Genomic DNA, 10,308 nt, shown 5'->3' with positions numbered 1-10,308 from the left:
CCAAACGGTATGTTCCAGTTCCTTTCATAGTTTTCCCGTGGTTGCGCTGCTTCCAGACATGTTTTTTTCATATTAAATCATTTAACCAATCAGATCTCAGGCATCATCTGTTGCTAGGGTCAAAGAAATCTGCCTGAGGCCTTCACTGTCCGTTCCTGATGGCGCAGTAAAGTAAAGTGAAGCGTTCAACCAATCAGATTTCGAGTTGGCGACTCAGCGCCTTCTAGCTAGCTTACACTAACAACAGCATATCCAGACCTTCTGATTTACATTCACCAAGAGATACAGTAGGGGGCGGTCTGCACCTAAGTTGTTGGTCGCCTACCTCAATTATTCCAAAGAAGAAGAAGAAGAAGACCTGAAGAGAAATAAAACTTATGCCAGAAATCCCACAGGGCAGCTGGACTTTCAGCCCTGGCTTTATGGAACTGAAACGCACGGATAATCTATATGACAGAACAACTGAACTCTTTTTGAGGAAGGAAATGAGGATGGATTTTGTTTACAAACAATCGGGATTTTGGTGAGTAAAATGTTCCTCTTTTCCTAAATAATATTGCTGTTTTATTAAGTTGTTGATGCTCATTGTATGTGCGCAGATGTAGTAGGAGAATTATGCACTTCAGCAAAGGCATTTATTCTGGCTGCACAAGTATCTATCTGCTGTGCAACAACTCTTTATATGCATATCTGCACAATAAGAGTTTTTTATAGACATAAAATAGTTATTGAGGGGTGGATTGGTTCAGGCGAATCTGTTCTGAAGGCCTTAGTGTGAAATGCACGGTCCGCCACTGGATACATTACACAATTCAAATTTACAACAGCACATAAAGTACTTACAGTCAAGCTCAAACTTTTTCAAACACCTCACAGATTTGTACTGAAAGTTATATGTATTAAGTGCTAGACATTTTTCCACTCATGTGTCTTGAACATTGTCATACCAGTGAGACACCTGTTTCATTTCCAATTAAGACCTGCTGGTTGAAGTATCTCAAATGTCCCAGGGATGTATGCATGTATACATGTATATCTTATATAGCCACAGTTTGTAACCTATCACACAGTATTGTCACGTATGCCATACATCAATTCATGAAGATACATGTAAAGTAACAGTTCACTAGTTTTGAGAGTGGACCCAACATGATATAATGATATTCAGTACACACTATTTAATGTCACTTACAGGTCCAGTGCAGCTTTAGTGCGCCCCTCAACATGAGCCCCCTTGCTACTTCCTCAATGAGAGCCAGTTCCCAGTTGCCAACCTCCTCAAGCGATGCTGGGCCCGTTTCTTGCCGATATTCAAGGCATACAGCCTTGAAGACGAAAAAAAGAGGGCCATTGTCCTCCTTGGACATGGGCCAGTGACAGCATTTGTCCAATGACTTTATAGTCCCCAAACTCCAGACCTGCAACATACTGAAAAAGTAGCAAACGAGAAGCTCCAGTCATGCAAGCTATGCTGTCAGAAGAAATGAAACATTTGAAAGCGACTTATGTTTGGATTTTTATTCTATGGGCATATGAGTTTTCCCAATGTGTTTGTGTGTGTGTGTGTGTGTGTGTGTGTGTGTGTGTGTGTGTGTGTGTGTGTTTGTGTGTGTGTGTGTGTGTCTTTCACAGTGTACTTGGTTGTTGAATTAATGTGATGCTTCAGCACCATGGACAGCACTATGCTTACTCTTTGTGCATGTCTGTATTTCCACATAAGTGTGTGTGTGTGTGTGTGTGTGTGTGTGTGTGTGTGTGTGTGTACATGCGCATGTGCGTGACAGTGTGTTTGTGTGCGAGCATGTGTGCTTCTGTTCTAAAATGTACTCACTTCCTGGGTTAAGTTGTTACTTCAGCACCATGGACAGCGCTATGTTTATTCTGTGGGCATATGAGTTTTCCCAAAGCGTCTGTGTGTGTGTGTGTGTGTTTCACAGAATATATCTGGTAACGATATTAAGTTCAAAGTTCACGACCAATAACCACTCATTGTTAACTTTCTATGCATATGAGTGTGAGTGTGTGTGTGTGTTGCCAGAGTGTGCTGTTCTGTCATACAGTGTACTTAGTTTCTGGATGAAGTTGTTACTTCAGCACCATAGACAGCACTGTTTGCTCACTGTGCTCGACCGTGTGTGTAAGCATGTTTCAGTGTTTCTATGTGCGCGAGCCTGTGTGTCTCTCACACAAAGTATTCAGGTACTCTATCAAGTGGGTACTTCAGCACCATGGACAGTGCTGTGTTTGACACTGACATTATTTACTACTGTGACAGTATTTACATGGCCACTAAGAGGCGCTTGATGTTTAAACACAACTCTTGCTCATATTTGGGGCATGAATCAACTGTGGTTGTTTTCTAGAGGAGAGCAGTCTCCACAAACAACCAGTCACACTTGCATTCACAGCTAGGGTAATTTAGATTGGAACATGAGCCCGGAACCTTCTTGCATTCAGGTAGGAACTCTGATCACAGCAGCCCCAAAGAGCAGGAACCAAAAGGCTCTTTGGTCTCATTAACCTCCTGAACAATTTATAACATATGACGGGATCCTGAAATTAGGACAGAAGTAAATAGAGATGAAAGATGACCATTGATCAATATCAAAATCAATAAATGACAGATTTAGTGATAATTTCATAGACAATTTATTTAACTCATCAATAAAATTCACAGCAGCACAGAATTTTTCTTCTAACCCCCTGAACAAAGTATAGTGGGATCTTGAAAAATAGAACACAGAGGAACAGAGATGAGATTAACATTAAAATATGTAAATGACAGATTGTGATTGACTGGTATTTCAAGAATATGTACTCACTTCATCAATAAAAAAAAAAAGAAAGAAAGAAAAAAAGAAACTTTGACCTCCATAGCAGCAACAGTGAATATTTCCTCAAACCATTAAGAAGTGAAAGGGGACTGACAGAAAGGTGAGAAAGAATGACACTTGATGGACTGACTCAGATGATCCCGGGTCTGGTATCTTTACTCTAGAAAATAAGTTTAATCATGTATTCTGTACAGTACTGAGAGGAAACCAAGGCTGGCTTCCAAAACTGAGTGACAGAATTCTGTAAGAGACAGGGGCAGCTTGAGGCAGCAGTGTAAAAATGACAACTAGTAATAATTGAATTCATTACATTTGTTTTCAAACGGACTCAGAAATAAAGTTTTTGATTTTCAAGTTAAAAAAAACTTGTCCATCCAGCAATAATTTTTTCTAATTGTTGTTTTTATAATTAAACAGTACAACAAAGATAATCACCATGTGAGGTGATTTTCTTTTGAACGGTTACTCAACTTTTTCAGTTTGAACCCATTGGTTCCCAATTTGAGTTATACCCCCTGGGTTTATGTGTGGGAAACCCCTCAGACTACTGACACCACACAGGCCTTGAGGAATGTTTGCATTCCGGCCATTTTGTGGACAGATGTGCAGGAGCTGCAAGAACTTGGAGGGAAGTGTGTTTTGGGGATTTTCAAGAACCGCCTGACATTTCCAGCCTTCCATGTTTATCTACTAAGGTTTTAGTTCAGAGCGTTCCCTTTCACCACAAACAATGTTTGATACTATTTAATGTAAGTAATGAAATTCAGGCACTCGTCGAGGATACGAGAGGTTCACTTGACATTCTGACGCCTTTCCACTGCCTGAGGATGGGATTCTCTACACCATCTTATGTTTTCTCTGTGAAAGCAGTTTCCGCCAGAGTGACTTGTGAGCTGCCATTTCAGGAGCCCTGTGCTCAGCGTGCAACCTACTGTGGCTGCAGTGACCTTTTAAAAAATATGGCAGTGAACCCACAATTATGTGTTATGGTGTCAGTTAGTATGTTGAACTGTTTGTAAGTTTTTGTCGATGACTGCCTGAGCATTCAAGGTTCACTGTGAAGTATTTTTGGCTGCTGTGTAGCAGGTTGCTAGTTATTTTTGGTTTTTCCCTCACCAGCACACTTTTATGAATTTGCTTTTTAACATACTTTATCCCCCCTATTTCTATCATTCAGTGTCAGATTTCTTGGTTATTCAGTCACACGCTTTGATAGAGTGTAAGTAACGGACTTAGTTTGCTTTTTGTAGGCAGTGGTTACAAAAAATTAGAGCCACTGTTGAAAAAATGCTTTTACGAAAACTGATTGTGTCTTCTGTGTCTCTTGTGCTTCAGGAGTGGATTTTAAGCAGTGCAGACTTCTCGAATTTGCAATCTCCAGTCAATCTATTATGACCACTCCTCTCCAGATCACAATCAAAAGTGAAAATCCACATAACTGCAACATTTCAGTGTGAATTGTATCATTTTAATGAGATTTGCAGAGAAAAACCTTTTGGGACCATCTTAGACATCATTCCAAAATCTAGAAACTGCAGTGTCCTTTTCTGAGGTGCACCTTTAAAACACACCTTTCAGCCGACAGACAACACAAAGCTCACCACCTGGATTAATGCAAACTCAGATCTCAATCTCTGTACAGGATATAATGATATTGATGATTGGTCTGAGTTACAGTTAAGAGAACTGCTGTTTTTTTAAAGTATTGGGAGCTTCAGGGCTCTATGTCACCAGCAAAATAGTGAGCTTTTCCCTAAATAAAGAATAATATGCATTAGAGGAAAACCAGAAGACAGCATTGTTTCAGGCTACAGAGAAAGACTTATAGGATAGTAGCTGTTGGGGGGATTGGTTCCAGCTCATCCCACCACACTTAAAAGATCTCTGATTCAAATATCATTGACAATCTTCTACCATCTAGACAGTGAAATCTGTCTCTCATCACCCATTTCACTTATTCTCACTAAGTTCCACCTTCATCACAGGCTGGTAGGCATCTGACATTGTTGCCTTTATGGTAACTTGAGAGCCTCTGTAACTCAAGACTTTGCCATCTGCTTTACTTCTGATGAAGGAGTCACTCGTCCCCTGATACATCTCATTATAAAGATTCTCGTCACACTCCTTGCTCATGTCAAAGACTCCCACTGCGTACCAGTTTGAGTACAAGTTGAAGTCGTAGGGATTGGAGAACATTAAAGCAATTTTTTCTGTGGTTTGGTTGCTGTCATTGTTCAGGAGGTCGTAGGTGACGACGCCGATGGATCCACAGGCAGTGTTTGGAGTCTTCATGAACAGAGCGCTCTCCACTCCATGGGAGCGAATGGTGGGTGGAAAGGGTGAAGCGCAGCTTCCACTGTGGGTGTACCACCTGTTTGATGGAGGAAAAGGTTAAAAAGGGCAATTTGATGATGTTTAGAGACAATGTTTCACTGGAACACCTCTACCTGGGGCTGGAAAGCGAGAAGCTGCTGCATTCGTTCGTTATCATGATAAAGCACTGGCGATGTGTCGGAGCAACTTGACCCATGGCTTGGCCCATGGCTGTGATCAAGCCAGCTATTGCAACACCAGTATCGACAGCTGCAGGAATATCAATGGGCACTGGCTCACTCATGATCGTGCCTGCGATGAATTGAGAAACAGTGTCAATTATTCTTACTACTCCATGAAAGGTTTTCCTGAGTTAAATACTTACAGTCATATTAAATGTTTATTGCAGTGCTCAGAAAATATTTTGGATAAACCAAGAAGTGAAAATAAGCATCACCACAGAGATATTGAATGGTTTAAGTTTTACAGTACTATGAAGTAGGGCTGCACGATTATGGCCAAAATGATAATCACGATTATTTTTGTCAATATTGTAATCACGATTATTCATCACGATTATTCATTATGTTATGTAAAACATACCTTTTTATTGCACTTTTTTTTTTAAACAAACAAGTGTCAAATTGAAGATGTGCGTCTTCAGCACTTCAGCGAAGTCTGGTGTGCATGCGCACATAATTGAAGATGTTTTAATTAGAATCTAAACAACTATTTAGAACCATGTCAATGTTGTGAACGATCGCTTTCCCTTAGAAACGAACATATAGACGCGCCGACTGTGAGTTTTTACAAACGTTTGACCAGACCTCTGTTCTGAAAAGAGCCGGATTATGACTTTGGAACCTGAACGCCTCACAGCTGAGCGACCGTCACTTGCTGCATTCTAACCCCTGAGAGCAACACGATGATCGCTGAACAACAAGATGAAGATAAAACAACAAGAGAACAGTAAACAGCCATGCTAAACCCAGAAATGAAACCTACCAGAACAATGATTCCCTCTTTCTCTCCAAGCCGCTGCTACGCCGCTCACATCCTGAACTGTCCGTCAATAACAGCTTTTCCCGTTCTGTCCGAGACGCTCAGCGTTTACATCTTCTTTCCACCCGTACAGAAGTTGAGATGCGTTCCATCGACTGATGTTTGAGCATGAAGGAATCGTTCAAAGCCAGCTAGTTCGTCGGTGGCTAACAGCTAAGCTAACAGCTGACTGAGACACCGCAGTGGCGTCCATCAGCAGCTACTTTTACGGAGTGTCCCTGAAGGCAGCAGGAGCGACATGGCTCAGGTTGTTCACTGACGCAGAGGGTTTCAGGTGTTCCACAGGTAATGAAGGCGGGTTAGGAGGAGCTGCATACTGACAGGTGAATGGACGGTGCTACTGCCTCTGTGAAGCAGGTGCCTCAGATTCTCAAAATCATCTGGCGGGCCAGATATTATTGTTCGCGGCCCAAAAGTGGCATCGGGCTGCCAGTTGCCGACCGCTGCAGTAGATGATGCTCCTTTAGGAGGCGCTAGCAGCTCCTCACCTCCAGATGCCTCAGCACTGTCACTGCCTGCTGCTCTCCACATTGTACTGTCTGCGGGGTTCACTCGCTTGCTGTTTAGGCGGCGTAATGATGAGGCCCTAACCTCGGTCGCCCCCTGGTGGTTGGCTGATTGTTGGATTTAAAAAGTGCTTGATTTGACACGCAACAGAGCCCATTTTTTCAATTTAAAAATCGCGACGATCATCTAAATTTAATCGCAGCAGCCAAAATCGTGATCACGATCAAAATTCGATTAATTGTGCAGCCCTACTATGAAGTCATCAACAGAAACAGCTTTTTCTGTTTTTTTTTTTTTTTTTGCATGACGTACCCCTCTCACAAAAAGTTGAGGTTATTTGGTCTGTCGGGTGAAATTGCACGATGACCCTAACATGCACCTTTCCAGATGTCTTTCCAGTAGTTTTTGTCCAACTTGCTTTTCTCTAACAAAGGTCTTAACACAAACATTCACAACAACAGTTTGATCAATGAATGGATCAATAAATGTCCTGGGTCAATTAGAATTGGTATTTACACATCATTCTGTTCTCATTTTGATGTCATGAGACCAAGACCACACTGAACAACTGATCAGCAGGACATCAACAATGGCCACGTTTACATGGGTCAGAAAATCCAATCAGATTGTAAGGTGAAGCGGATTCAAACACTTGTAGTGGATTAGAATTTGGATCCGATTGTGTGAGATAAGACTACCCCAATCAATAATCCGCTTATGCCTCATAAACAGTGTCAGGCAGCAGATTATTCATTCTGCGCATGCGCTCCCTCATAGGTAATGACATGTGCAGAAATAAGGAAGCATTAGGAATTAGGAAAGTCAAGACCCAATAAAGACGAAAAAGTGAACGGTCATTCAGAAAAATGTTTCACTAAAAAGCCTACAGCAATCACTTGCTGGGAGGTGAGCTGGACACAAGTGGCACAGCGGCGAGTTATTCAAACAGCTCCACGACTGGCTACAAGCGGGCTGCCCACAACTTGGTGCGTGGTGTGCTCATGGGTTGCACAGCCAGGAGGAGCCCTGTGTCTACTCTCCTCCTGCGGAGTGTCCGCTGCCGACCGTCGCCCGATGAACCACTCGAGTCCACAGCATCTCACCGAGGTGCATGGACCTCTTTTAACAGAGATCTATCTGCTGGGTACATGGCTAAAGTTGAGAACCTGAAAAGTGGGAGAGAGACCTATTGCACATGTCACAGAAGCTGTATAATCCAGCTCTGCCAGGTTGCAACATGGGTTGAAGATCCTTTAAAACATTTTCAATTGGATTGAAAAAAAGAAACACTCATGTAAACTGGGCCACTGAAACTTCAGAAAGGAAGTTCTCAGATGAAGAGTCCACTGAGCTCAGAGTGTCAGCAGAAAGAAAAGAAACAGTCATGTGATGACATGGAGAAGAAGAATATTAAAACAGGAGTACATGAGATAAAAGAGACCACCTAAAGAGGTGGTCAGACCAAGTTAGCAAAATAACTAGACCTGACACACATTGATGGTATCAAAAAAACCCCAGTCTAAACAGGATACCCTCTGTTCTTCTGTGGCCCAGACGTAACAGGGTCCATCCTGTCACAGACAGCAGGCGGTTAGAATGTTCAATGAGAAATAACTTTATAGCATTAGCACCATATAGTCTACGTACTGATCCGGCAGTCACTAAATACACACCATAAAGGAGAGGGGAGCACAGTGGCATTATGGTAAATAGCAAAACACAAACAGCTGATTCCTGCTGGAGCAGCATGAAGGCATGGCTGTGCACGAAGGAGAAGAATCCATACTCACAGTGTTCTGAGAGTGGCTGGACACAAGGGGGAGAGAGGAGCCACCAAACAGAGCTCTGCAAGAGAGAAACAGGATTTATGAAATGAAGACAAACACAAAACAAGGAGCACAAACACAAACTGTCATCATACCTGCAGACAAGACAGTGAAGGAAGCAGGGAGCGAGGTGTGTCTCCAGACTGCCAGCAGTGGAGAACTCAGGGGACGGATGGCTGCTTTTATAGAGCGCTCCAGCTGCAGGGATTGGTCAACAGGGCAGGTCAAGTCACACCCAGCATGAGGGAAATCTGCTTCTGCTGCACAGTCATCACAATCATCAGCTGACATTCAGATTTAATCCGTTGGACTTGGACCAATTTAAGAATAAGTGTAGTTTCCAACATTTGGACAGTAGATGTATAATTCTGTGTAATTCCACAATGTCCTCCTGAAACAAACTGTAAAAACTGTGTGTGTGTGTGTGTGTGTGTGTGTGTGTGTGTGTGTGTGTGTGTGTGTTTGTGTGTGTGTATTCAACACATATTTGTGCACAAACAATGTGTTTTTGTGTCACATGATTTGTAGATTGAGGATTACTCTGATAGTCTAATAAGAATCCAGTGAATCAAGTAATGAACTTCAAATATAAAAACAAAATGAATACAGATTTTTTGTTATGGACCAACATGATCAGAATTTTGAGTTTTGAATCTTCTGTTTGTTCCATGTTGTTGGAGAACATAACAGAGTAAGATGTGTTTACAGAAACTGTACACAGAAAAAGGAGAAGAAGAGTTTATGCTTTCACGGAAAACTTGTACCCAACATCTCAAACTCCCTGGGTGAGCACTTCTGATAAAAGGAAGTGTTTGAGGCATCTTCCTCTTTTGAGTTCAGTGAATTGAAATGTTTACTGATTACAAGAACTGAAAAACACACGGGACACATTTCCCACCACTACATCTCAGGGTCATCTGAATCAAACCATGTAATGTGGCAGAATGGCTAATTTCAGTCATTTTTAACACTTGACTCTGTGGCAAGATGTGGTTTTGCTTCCAGCGGCTGCTCTGACAGCTGAGTTCTACAGGCTGGAATCAATCATTTCAGCTGATGGGCTTCACCCTGCTCTTCTGTGTAGAGGTCCACTTCTCACTCCTGAGCAATGGAGCTGGTGTGTGCAGCAGTGGTGTGGTCTGGCATGGTTCAAGGCAGACATAAAAGTGATGTTTGGCTCATCTCTTCTCTGAAGTCAAGCGCTGGCCTGACAGAGCTGCTCAGTGATCACAGCTGCTGCGCTGAGCAGCCAGTGCAGTGTGGTACGGTCTGTGTATTATATACAGCGTCTCAAAGGACTGACCTGCCTGCGATTGGTGTGTGGTGCAGCCACTAGTTTTATTATTGTTAAATGTATTATTTTGGGAAGATGTACATCTCTGTCCAGAGTTTTTGAACCTTTGTGACCTTCCTGTTCAATATTTGCTGAGGGTGAAATTCCCCTAGCATTGTGAAAACAGTAAAGTTAAGCAACCAAACTTTAACCCTTGCTGTCAGGCCAGACACACCTCCTTGATGATTATAATCACAAAATTGACAGAACTTACTCAAAGAATAACCTATAAAGAAGTTTGTGGTACACAGTTTGTCACATTTTGGTGATTCAATAATAAGACCATAAAATATTTCAGGAAGATTAATAACTAGTCTTCCACTGTTGGTTTAGAGACTAAGATGCTGTTGAAGAGGTCAGTGAATGGATTTACAGGTGAATGACGAAATAAGTTCAGTCCATTGAAATTCTGCTTTATCTCATAATAAAACTT

General features: G+C 42.1%; 1 long non-coding RNA gene across 1 annotated transcript; it reads right to left on the bottom strand.

Moving 5' to 3' along the window:
* Positions 1 to 2,674: 2,674 nt before the first annotated feature.
* Positions 2,675 to 8,708, bottom strand: LOC115387498 (uncharacterized). Its single transcript, XR_003931380.1, has 4 exons — positions 8,638 to 8,708; positions 8,507 to 8,561; positions 5,282 to 5,459; positions 2,675 to 5,205 (listed from the first exon to the last, which is right to left on the bottom strand). It is a non-coding gene; the product is annotated as an uncharacterized LOC115387498 (long non-coding RNA).
* Between the last annotated feature and the right edge of the window lie 1,600 nt (positions 8,709 to 10,308).

Source organism: Salarias fasciatus, chromosome 4 (genome assembly GCF_902148845.1).
Source record: "Salarias fasciatus chromosome 4, fSalaFa1.1, whole genome shotgun sequence".
Taxonomy (NCBI): domain Eukaryota; kingdom Metazoa; phylum Chordata; class Actinopteri; order Blenniiformes; family Blenniidae; genus Salarias; species Salarias fasciatus.
This window is presented reverse-complemented; position numbering and strand designations above follow the sequence as displayed.